General features: G+C 43.9%; 1 long non-coding RNA gene across 1 annotated transcript; it reads left to right on the forward strand.

The window, feature by feature from the left end:
* The first annotated feature begins 6,645 nt into the window (after positions 1 to 6,645).
* LOC141567882 (uncharacterized) lies at positions 6,646 to 12,334 on the forward strand. Its single transcript, XR_012490825.1, has 3 exons — positions 6,646 to 6,784; positions 7,100 to 8,694; positions 12,271 to 12,334. It is a non-coding gene; the product is annotated as an uncharacterized LOC141567882 (long non-coding RNA).
* Positions 12,335 to 12,745: the final 411 nt, after the last annotated feature.

Genomic DNA, 12,745 nt, shown 5'->3' on the forward strand with positions numbered 1-12,745 from the left:
ATATAGGAACATTTGTGACAACATGGATGGATCTTGAGAGTGTAATGCTGAGCGAAATAAGTCAGACAGAAAAAGCAGAGAACCATGTGATTTCACTGATATGTGGTATATAAACCAAAAGCAACAAAAGAACAAGACAAACAAATGAGAAACAGAAACTCATAGACACAGACAATGGTTTAGTGGTGACCAGAGGGTAAGGGGGAAGGAGAGTTGGTAGATGAGGGTAAAGGGGATCAAATATATGGTGATGGAAGAACTGACTCTGGGTGATGAACACACAATGGGATTTATAGATGATGTAATACAGAATTGTACACCTGAAATCTATGTAATTTTACTAACAATTGTCACCTCAATAAATTTAATTTTAAAAAAAAGTTCATTGTTACGTGCATAGCCATGCTGTGATGTCCTTGCAGGGTTGGAAGGAAGAGCACCAGGAAGCAGGACAGCACACGGGAGCTATAAAAGCAGAGTTGAAACAAAAAGCAAGGTGATAAAGTGAAAGGAGACTCAGAGGAAGCATGACTGTCAAAGAGGCAGTGCGATCTCAGATGCTATCAAACTTGACAGGAAGGAGGTACAAGAAAAGGCCAATGGGGACGACACATGACAAACTACAATATCGAAAGAGAAGTCATATGTCCTTGTGTGACTACCTGGATGGCGCCCAGACAGGCTTAGTTGCAGCAGGACAATGCGATCACTGATTTCCTCCCTCTCTGCTTGGCAAAAGGCATGGAAGCCTTGTCTCCCATTTTGACCTGAATTCTGTGACATTCTTTTGTTTCCACCCAGTTCATTTCTGGCACTACCCACCCCACAAGTTAAGGGCTCAGGCCTCCATAAGCCTCCAGTTCATATGCCAGCCACACCTTCAGGGTCCCCAGGTCGCCTGCATGTCTGAGTAACTGGCTACAGTGTGAGGGACTCTCATGAATCATCTCAGGTTTGATAATTCACTAGGATGGCTGACAGAACTCAGCACAGTGCAATATTTACAATGGCCTTTTTATTACAACAGTTAGAGAGGACCAGCAAATGAGGACACACATAGAGCTGGGTCTGGGAGGGGCCCGAACGCACAACTTCTGTGCCTTCTCCTCACTGAATCGGGCACCCCACTCTCCTATCATATCAGTGTGTTCACCATCCTGGAAGCTCCACTAAGCTTTGGTGTCCAGAGTTTTTATTAGGGTTTTATTATGTAGGTGTACTTAATTAAATCATTGGCCATGTGACTGAACTCAATCTCCAGCCCTCCTGCCCTCCCCTGAGGTCAGGCTGGCTCAAAGTCCAACTGTCTAATCATGGGGTTGGTCTTTCTGGTGACCGGGACAGTCCCCATCCTGAAGCTATCTGGAGACCCACCATGACATGACTCATTAGCATAAACTAAGGTGTGATCTAGGGAGCCATGAATAACAAAAACCACTTCTTTCAGTTAGGAAAGTCCAAGGGTTTTAGAAGCTCCTTGGCAGGACCCAGGGACAAAGACCAAATTCTTTATTACGCAACAGATGTAATAAACTAAAAATTGCAAGTTGACACAAAACAAAAGATATTGAAGTATGAGAATGACACAGCTTTTGTGAATATACACTTCTGGAGTAAGAACACACTGCTCCTATCCCCAAGAGGGTTGGCTTAGGCAAAAGAAAAAGACAAAACTGTTTTTTCTTCAATGCACTCACTTCCTATTTCAGTGCCCTGCCATGCCCAAGGGTGACATTCAATAAACACTGTGTGTCCCCAATGTACACAGAGCTGTCATGACCAGGTCCCTGTCCTCACAAAGCTCTCAGTCTAAAGAAGATGAGAATCGTGTTAAATATGAAGTGGCACGATTAAGGTAGACGCCAAGGACATTGGGAGTTGGAGGCATAAGTATTTAATGAGAAAAATCATGAGGCTGCTGAGGAAGAGGCAGCATTTCGAAAAGGTCTTGAAGAATGAGTAGGATTTCAGTACCTCATAGAAAAGCAAGAACTTTCCTAGCTGAGTGAAGAGACACAAAAACCCAGAAGCTTGAAAACATGCTTGGTGACCCCACGGGGCTGATACAAAAGGCCCTTGGCTGTGTGTATCAGGAGATGGTGCTGGAAAGGTGATCGAGGCCATAACATGGGGGTTGGGGTGGGGAGGGGGGGCTCTAAAGTCTGTGCTGAGGAGTTTGAATGTTATTCTTCAGGCAGTGGTGAGACCCTGGAGATTTTTGCTTCACTATGCCTCAAATACCACTTCTGTAAGTCTTTCAGGAGCTCATAGACAGAAATGGAGCCAGTTAAGAGATTACTGAAATAGTCCAGATGACAAATGGTGAGGAACCACGGTCCTGAACAGTGCGGGAAAAACCACAAAAGAGAGCCAACAGGATTAAGTGATGGATCGTGGAGGCGGAAACAAGAGACCATCGATGAAGATGATTTCAAACGTCTAGCCTGCCTGGGAATATGGTGTCATCGAAAGAAACGAGGAACTGTCTTAGCCGGCTCAGGCTGCTCTGAAAACACAGAAACAATGGGCATTCATTGCTCACAGTTCTAGAGGCCTGGAAGTCCAAGATTAAGGAGCCGGCGATTCGGTTCCTGTGAGGGCCCTCTTTCTTCTTGCCATGTCTTCACATGGGGGAGAGAGGGAGAGAGGGAGAGAGGGAGAGAGGGAGAGAGGGAGAGAGGGAGAGAGGGAGAGAGGGAGAGAGGGAGGGAGGGAGGAGGGAGGGAGGGAGGGAGGGAGGGAGGGAGGGAGGGAGGGAGGGAGGGAGGGAGGGAGGGAGAAAGCAAACTTTCTGCCTTAGTAACAAATACCACCATTTATCATATTCTAGAACTTGGCACTGAAATCATCCCAAACATTTCCAATCAAGCATCTCCAAGATATAACTGACCTGCCGCCAGCCTCTTTCATTGGTGTCACTTAGTATCTCTCTCCCTTTCACTTGTCACTCAATAATATTGAGGTAAATATAATTCACGGATCTGTCACAGTATTGTATGGTTCCCTATTCTCACTCATGCGAGTCCCTGTCTAGAATGCTCCTTTTCTTTTTTAACTTTTTAAAATTTATTTTAAGTGTGTTTTCCCAGGATTCATCAGCTCCAACTCAAGTAGCCACTTCAATCTACTAGTTGCAGAGGGCGCAGCTCACAGTGGCCCATGGGGGGATCGAACCAACAACCTTGTTGTTCAGAGCACCGCGCTCTAACCAACTGAGCTAACCGGCCACCTCTAGAATGCTCTTTTTATGTCCAAATTTGTATTCTCTTAATGCAACCCATCTTTCAAGGTTCAGTTCAGGCATCATCTCTTTGTAAAATTTTGCTGGGACATATCTCACAAGCTCAACTGGAATGCCACCATAAGATACAGTGTGCCATTAAGTGGGCAGTGATTCATTCGTGTTAGTCCTTGAGTGCAGGGATTTGGTTACATTCTGGTTTCTACCTCCAACAGCTAAGACTATGTGGCCTGTCACCATACGTTTAAAGAAAACAACAACCAACAAATAGTGCATCCAGTTAATTGACTTTAAATATTCAAATAAACATTCATTAGATGAATTCGCAAAACAGCACCCCCCAGGGTTGTACCCCTCTTCCCCATAAGCTGCCCTTGTGTTTTAAAGGTCTGTGGAAAAGGGCCATGTCTAGATTGGCCAAAGAAGGCGAGAACAAAAAAATTCTACATGTAATCCCTCTCTCTCAGGAAACGTGATCTATCTTTAAAACAACCCTGTGGGCCAGTCCCAGGAGACCATAGTAGCATAGAGCATCTTCTCATGAATCACCTCATGAGTGATTCTCTACGAAGAACTTGAAAGAAGATTTGAAATGAAAACACTGGAACAGGAGAAACACAGAAGACTTCTGCGGACATGGGTCAACAAGCCAAGGATGCTGACTACTGAAAGAGATCATTCAAGTTTGGCACGAAAACATACACCAACCATGTTTCGGAAAGAGAAGAAATGGGATCAAAGGGATTAGAAGGAAAGATGATTTGGGCAGAAAAATCTAGAAGACATTAAATTAGAGAGTTCATTTGTTCAGACTGTATTGTATGTATTTTCTTAGAGAATGCAAGTGCCTAACCGCATGACTGTTTTTATTGTAGAAGCACAGCAAACGGGCTTTGTTCAGCCGTGTCTAACAAAACACGAGTGTAAATCATTCAACAAACCTGGCCAAAGGACCACTATACCAACAATTAATCAGGCTTTCCATCCCTTCTCCTTTCCAGGGGCTGAAAGCATTATGTCTAATAAATTGAAATCTGCTAAACATCTGCTAGGTCCAGAAGAATCCATTTTTTTTTTTTAAATGCCCCAAACAGAACTATTTGGCCACTTGCATTAATTTCGAACATAGCCAATCTAAAAATAGATTTTTAAAACAAGTTGTTATCAATTTTAAGAACAACACAAAGTTAACGACTCTGATCTTGGGCATAAAGGGTCCATTAATTGTACAAACTTTAAATTAGCAAACCCTCATTGTGGTTCCTGCTCAACTTCCTGTAAACAAAACATACTCAGTGCCTGTAGTAACAAATGGGTAAACAGCTTCAGAAAGGGATTCTACGGCCAAGAACCATATAAAAACCTCCATCAGTGAAAGGCTTGTTGGAATTCATGGACATTTAGAGAAAGACAAACCTCCAACCTCCGAACACATCTCCAGGTAACCCCTTCGACACTGCATTTAGAGCACACCCCCAGATGTCATTACAAGTGCTAAGGTGAGATCCAAACTAGCCATCAGCTGGATACCTCACAGTGTCTCACCCCACGTAGGGCACATTATTACAAGCACCCTATTATTGGGAGAAGATTTCTGCGAACAGACATCGCCCTCTTCTGCGCCAAAATCAGGCATTCACTCAGGCATAACCCAATAGAGTCCTTTTCTGTGACTCTCACGGAAAGTTTTAGAGCAGAGGTTGCACACAGACGACCATGGCCTGGATTCAGCCCTGGAGGTTATTTGTTTGGCAAAGAGTAAGTGAATATTTTCGAATCAACATTTTTTAATTCAAGACATTTGCACTGATAATGACAACGTTTCCCGTTGAAAAGAAATCATAGTTGCGTCAGCACTGGTACTATATTCCCCCGTGGCAACAATCCGTAGAGCTGAGTAGCTGCATTGCCTTTGGACGTGAGTTCTCTTCTTAATCACACTCCACACCCCCTTCTCACGGTCTTTTATTCCAGCTGGCTTCTTTCATTTCTGTTGCTTGCCTGGGCCCTATGACATCTGAATTTGCAATATATGTTTTCGAGCTTTGGGTGACCATCTTTTTCCCACACTTTAAAAAGATATACTATAAAAGATTCAAAGGCTTTTAAAGGATGAAAATGTCTGAGGACGAGTCATGCATTAATGGCACACCAGGAATGTAACTCATTCTGGGCTATTATGAGCATGTGATCGACTTACAGTATCTCTATTAACATTTGCAAGACCTAGGGCTGAATCGAGACGGAGGGACCCAGGCTACACAGCCACCCTCCTAGCTCCTCCCATCTCTGGTTCCCGCCCACACTGCACGGGGCCTCTTGTATGCACATGTGGACAACCCGGATTTATGTCCAAGGTCTGCTGACAAGCCATGCGTTACACAAAAGCAGCCTTGCCTCGGCCCTAGAAGTGGATGCACTGGCCAGAGGCCTGTGCTCCCTGTGGGCCCTTTGAGCAGTGAATTCCAGGAGCTGAGGTCCTTGGAACATGGCCAAGAACAGGAGGGAGGGTCTGGGTGGGCACTGCCCTTGGCCCCCTGACTTCTCACCCCACAGAAGGGAGAACTGGAGGAAGGTTAATACATCGTTTTCCAGCTTTTTGATCTTTGCCCATCTGATAGGTGAACTACTTAACCTCAGAATAGTTTTAACTAACATTTCTCTTATTGTAAATAAACTTAAGCATATTTGAGTTTACTTCTAAAGTAAATTATTCAGAAGGCCAGGACAAATATTAGGAACATAATCAAGTCTAGATTTCCGGGGACAATGGGTGGACGTGGTCATTTTTGAGATCAGCCCTGTAAAGCACGAACTATACTTCGGCCTGTAGTATCCCCCACCTCCCTCCATCGTCTTCGCATGGTTCTGTCCTTCTAGTCCTTTGGATCTCAGTTTAAACGCCACCTCCTTAGTACGGCCTTCCTGACCACCCAGTGTAAAAGAGCCACCAGTGATTTCCTGTTACTCACAGTCCCGTTTTGATGTTTCTGTTTGACGCTTATCATGTTCCAATGCTTTTCTTGTTTTTATACTAGTATATTTACTGTCTTTCTCCTCTGCTAGAATATGCTATATGAACATTCAAGGTTCCTATTTTTCCACGTACAGCTTCTAGATTTAATAGAGCAAGGAAAGAAAAAGTGAGGACGTTGGCTGCATTGTTCATGACTCGATTGCATTGCTTATTATAAACTTAAAGCAAGGACACCATGTATCTAGCTCACCACTACATCCCCAGAAAATGGAAAGTCTCTGTCATAGTGTGGGAACTCAGCTGACAGACTCTGAATCAATGATGAATGCTTCCTATGGTCATGCTTCTAGGCTCAAATTGAAGAAGTAAATTGTGCCACAGCCGGGTCTAACCGGCCTGTCACTCCAGAGCTCTGTGAACTGTTCTAGCGATTCCCTGGGCTCTGGTACATCTTTCATGCCTCCCTAATCTGGCAACAGCTTCCTAGTAACCAGAGCAAGTCGCGGAGACTAACAGCTGCACCACCGGACTCCCCAGCAGGGGCCAAGCTTAAACACAGGCTACAGGTGATGCCTCTAGTGCTGCTGGGAAGTGGGACCGCAGACAACAGAGGGACCCCACTGGGCCAGGGTCGCTGGGTGGACATTTATGTTTATGTCACCGAGGCATCCCCAGAAGGGATCTCTCTCTCAGACCATCACTTCTGCTTTTTCTTGTTTTGTTTTGTTTATAATAGTAGAAGGTAAAGAAATTTCTTGGCAGTCCATGTAAGTTGTATAAAACTACATACTCTATTCCTATTAACTTTAGAGTACTCTAAGAGTCTTAAGTCAACCCCCAATCCCCAGACCTCATAGATGGCCTTTTTACTCTTTTTCTAGTTTCCAAGTCTTGCTAAGAGTTCACAAAAGAAAAGTTCTTGCCTCTGTTCTCAAAGCTTTCACAAAACAGCCGCAGCTTCTCTGATGGAAGAAGACAAAACCCATGCTTCCCAAGCTGCTTAGGAAATTGAAAGTCCAATTCGACGGTGCGGCTCAATCTGCTACGAATTTGGAAAAAAGAAAGTCCTTCTCAGCTCAACACACTAGATGGTCGTCTCAGGCACAGAGGGATCGCGCTGCCCTGAAAATTGCCGAGGAAATAGCTTCTTCCATTTCCCTGGGTAATGAATGCGTTTGTCTTTTTCAGTCTCAGAACTGAAGACTGAAGAAAAGCAACAGCACTTGAACTTGTGTGGTATTTCACAGTTTAAAAATGAAGCTTTGTTATTTAGTGACTTAGGATACATGACTCATGTAAGATGAAGTGAGGTGGGGGGGTGGAAAACAGCATATCAAATGGATATGTATTTTTGTTCTCAAAAAGAAAGAAATGTGAGGGGTAATCTCTCGGTACAACAATACATTGCTTTGGTTCTTTATACTTTTTTATAACTAAAAAAAATGCTTCCACCATGAATATGCACTATTGTACAATTTAAAAAAACTATTTTTCAGCACCTTAACATATTTCAACAAGTGCTGACATGTTCTGTAAGTATCAATATCCTCCATCGTACAAATGACAAACTGGCTCAGGTAGCAGAGGCAATCACTTGCCCCAAAGTTCAACTCACCTGTATTTATTTTATTTGCCAACTTGTCAATGAGTCCCCCTGCCAGCTCCACACTATCAGAGAAGGAGAGATGGGGTGCAAAGAAGGCTGAAGGAAGAAGGGAAGTGGGGGCGTGTACACGTTCTATTCATGCTGTTGACAAATGGGAACTGAGTCGGGGCTCAGCGCCCATCTCAGCCTTTTCGAGAAGTCAGCTGTGTGAGGCATACAGTGTCCTGGGATCAGAATGCTCCTAGCAGTTTGCTTTTGGCGATAAAGGCTCTAACTGCTTGCTCAAACAGTAAAGGAAAGCAAAAGGAACAAACGTCACTGGCTGCTAGCTTACGGACAGCAGCCTAGGGAGAGTCATTATTTTGGCAAACATACTAGAGATAGTGTTTTATTTAGAAGTTCTGTACAGTTTAGCAATACGCAGAAGTCATGTTTCACAGGACTTCGCCAGGGGTACGTCACGTCAGTTTCGCAAATGTATCCAAATCAATAATGAATGAATCCCTCAATTTAGGTATACAATATAAAATAACCTACTTCCTTATTTTTTCTTCTGATATTTATCGAGGAGCTATAACTAGAAAAAGATGAACCTTAGCATGTTTCTTAAGCTGATTCACTTATCTATGTATCACATTCCACTACTTGCAAGGCATTTCTAAACACAAATGACAATTCTTAAGGGAAATCATGAAATTCTTTACCACTATGCTTGACGTGGACTGGGAAATCAATATGCAATAGCTACTGGCTTTGAGGAAAAGCAATCACGTTCTTTTAATCTCCTCTCTCTCTCTCTCTCTCTCTGAGAAAATATAACTCTACTAAGAATACATAACGACATCAAAACTTTGATTACCACAAAGTTTGGTAAGTATGACCCTATTCTGACTAGAATTTCCTGTATCAAATGTTTATAAAAGTGTGTGTGTGTGTGTGTGTGTGTGTGTGTGTGTGTTGAGAATGTTATGTCGGTTTCATATAAAGTATGTAAACAGACGGCCGGCTGTCTCTATTGTTAACCTATTTCACCAATGAGAGTGTTGAGGCTCAAAGTGCTTCGGTTTCCTAAGGTCAGGCACTAAGCCAGTGGGCAGGCCTGGGGGACAGAAGGGGTGAAGGTGACACTGATGTCTGGGAGGAAGAATAGACATTTTGACACCTATTTTCAGGTGGGTTCCCCCAGGAGCAGACCCTAAGGAAAGGATGCTGAGTGTTAGTGGTTTGTTTGGGAAATGATCTCAGTGAGCGGGGCCAGTGCAGTAAGTACCGAGTGAAGTCCACACAGGGTGCTTTAACGAGATTAATTCTGTAAGCGGAAATAAATTCCACCGTGGACCTCCAGGAAATGGTGGAGACCACTCCTGGACGTTTTTCACCCACAGGGGGCTGAGATATTTATTCTCCCAACTCTCTCCTCTATTAGCTGAGGGCTATTACCGCAACCGTGTACCATCCAGGCATGGGGAGGGAGAGAAAAGCCCCCATGCAGAGGTCTCAGGGGCTTGAAGTCAGAAGCCTTTGCTATAGAAGGGCTGGTGCCCATGGAACAGTAAGTGCCAAGAGAAGGGAAGGGCACAGACAGCTTCTCTACAACCAGGACAGACAAAGATAACGCATGGTATTTGGTTGTTGTTCTGTCTGCCACATCTCCATCTGGAGTGGCTCTCCATGTCCCTTTTTTCCATCAAATTGACTTTTGGCTGGAAGTAGACCAGTTTGTCTTATCGCTGATCCCATTTCATGCTTTTGTCTGACAGTTTCTCACATAATATTTTACCATGGCCCTCTAGATCCTAGATTCCCTGCCAACTGGGTATTAGATCTAAAGACTTGACTAGATTTCAACATTCTGGCAAGAATCCTTCATAGGGGTGACTGTACCTTATATCTGGTCACAAGGGGAGGCTCACCCTGTCAACATCAGGTCTGCTAATTCATCAACGGGTAAGGTCGTCAGTCACACCCAGGTTTCTCTCACACTCAGTTACACACTCAGATTCTCAATTTGCAATAAGGAATACAAATAGCCATGCTGCTGGGTTCCTATGGGAACTAATGATACAGTCAAAGCACCTGATCTACTGTGTTTCCCTGAAAATAAGACCGGGTCTTATACCGTGTTTCCCCCCAAAATAAGACTGGGTCTTATATTAATTTTTGCTCCAAAAAATGTATTAGGGCGTATTTTCAGGGGATGTCTTATTTTCTCATGTACAACCATCTATATTTATTCAAATACAGTCATGTCATCTTCTTCTGGAACATCGTCATAGAGTACTAAGTGCATCCATGTGGCCAATGATCTTAAGTGGGGCTTATTTTCGGGAAAACATGGTAATTCAGAAATCCAGTAGGGGTGACGTTACTGGAAAGTGTAATGGAAAGTGTCATGCATCTGGAATAAGTACAATGGGAGGAGAGAACACAGAACTACAGCCGAATGTGCCCTTCACGGCTTCACAGAAGGATGGAAGTCGACACTGAGTTTTGAGAACAGATTAGGGAGAATTGCCGTCTGGTGTGAGTAACAAAGGAGAACAAAAATAGTACAGAGTGCAAATGGGACTACGGTTTGGGAAACAGCATGAAAGTCAAGAAGGGAAAGCTGTGCTGTGAGGACACTGTGGGAGGGTTTGCATCATGTTACATACTTTGGGTTGTGTTTTGTAGGCAATAGGAAGTCGTCCAAGGAGAGATTTTAAGAAACATTTGACTTGTGTTTGAAGTGTACAGTGATGCCAGAGATCTTTTGTTTTCTTATCAAGATCCTCTCTCTCCTTATAAACAGCCCCTCTGGGAAGCCCTTCTTTATTTACCAATTTCAAGCATGCCATCTTTTCCCTCGTGGGCTTTGACTCATGACCAAAGTCTAGATTTCATGTGAAAGATGAAATGAAGAATGCAGGAAATTAGAGGCAGGGGGACTGGTTCAGGGTCTTCTCTCCTTGAACCAGTGTCCTCTGAGCACACGCCTTGTACCCGGCAACCGTTCCACAGCAGTAAGAAGAGAGACAAATTCGCTGCCCTCAAAGAGTTGACATGCCAGTATGGGAGACAAATAATAAATAAGTAAACATATAAATGAGGTCATTTCAAGCTGCCCCCTGAGCTATTAAGGAAACACACAGCATGATGAGATGGCAAATAGTTGGGTTGAACCTGCTATCAATGAGTTGGCCAAAGAGGCTTTGGAGGAGGTGACAGGAAAGATACTGAGAGGGTGGACCCCACAATGTTGATTAATGATTGCACGCAGGAAATAAAGGGGAAAAGTTGTTTAAGGTAATCCCAAGGTTTCTGTCTGGATGAGCAGGAGAAATAGCACCTCCTGTATCCACAGTAAATGCGCAATAGGTGTAAATTCTCTGGCAGGTGTTAGCAAATGGCAAATTCACCCTCCTCCTCTTTTTGTCAATTAAATGTTGAAATCCAGCCACACTCACTCATTTACATATTGTCTGTGGTAGCTTTCAGCCTACAACCGCAGAGCTGTGTCGTTTCTCAAGAGACTGTGCAGCCTTCAAAGCTTAAGTATTTACTATTGGCCTCTTTACAGAAAATGTTGGCTGTCACCTTCTCTATGGCATGTTGCCATAGTCTCGTGTGATATCGGTCCATTTCCTCTAGGAAGTTTCTAATAACTAGAGTGATGATCGAACTCCCCCTCCCCCTCCTCGAGTGGGTTGGAAGAAAATTCACACTCCAGTTTCATCAATACACGGGGAGTGGGGTAATTCTACTTTCTCACCCCTTGAATAAATGCGTCCAGGCACTCTGTTGGAAATGCCCATGTGAGCGATGAAGAAATAAGCAGACATGCCAACTCCACCCTCTGGCCTTGGGCCGAACTCCAAGTGAATTTTTGCATGACCAAGCAGCTTCCATTTCTCGGCTGGCCAGCTGCATAGTTCCCATGTCCCCACCCCTCCTTTCTATGCTGTAGGCTTGGTTCTAGCTGCTAATAACACTTAATGCTCCCAACAACATCTACATCAGAGAAAATGATTCCGACCAGAGAATGCTTTCCCGCCTCCCACCTTGCAGCCTCTGAAAAAAGCTCTACCTCTGTCTGCAAGTTCAGACTCGCACAGCCTTCGCTGGAGGCCAATCTGCTGACACAGTATGTCGTCTGCAAAGGCACTTGTTGCAAAGCTGAGTTCACATGTGCTCCAAGGCCAGCTGATGTTTGAAATGATATGAAGTATTTTATTTCAAAATAAGACTGTGTCCACAAGACTATCCCTGTTCCTATTTTAAGATGTGAATCTAATAAACAGAACAGGCTGCTCTACCATCATTTGCTTACCCACAACTTACCACTTGTTTGTATCTACTTTTCTGTGTTGCTATTTTAGGCCATGCTTTTAGCCACAGGATTGAGTCTCGGAGCAGGAAAATAGGGACTCAGGAAAAATAGATGATGGTTTATATTTATTCTCACAGGATGAAGACCCAAACGACCTCCTCCTGTTCAAACAGCACTCAAGGATGGTGAGCTGATTGCCAATTTTAAGTAACGTGGAAAAAAACGACGTATTTACCAGATTCTAGTCATGGTGCTCACAGTATAATCTCTCCGTTGGATAATCCCCAATTCATACATTTTAGAGCAAAATAGCTGTAGCGGTTGGTAGTCAGGTGAAAGCACACTGGGTTTGGGTGTTAAAAGACCTGGGGATGAACTATGGTGTTGTTTCTGTTCCCCGCAGGACAAGTGTAGCAGGTGCTTTCCTATGTGGAACTTGAAGGGACTCCACTGATTCCCCAAAGGACCTTCCAGTACTGAGAGTCCAGGAATCCAAAACCCGGTCTAGTTTAACCCTTTACATAACAGACGCAGAGGCTGACACATACAACGTGAACTCTAAGACAACTAAGCTAGTTACATAGGGCTAGAGCTGAGTTTGGAATCAGAGGC

This window comes from Rhinolophus sinicus, linkage group LG12 (genome assembly GCF_036562045.2).
Source record: "Rhinolophus sinicus isolate RSC01 linkage group LG12, ASM3656204v1, whole genome shotgun sequence".
Lineage (NCBI taxonomy): Eukaryota > Metazoa > Chordata > Mammalia > Chiroptera > Rhinolophidae > Rhinolophus > Rhinolophus sinicus.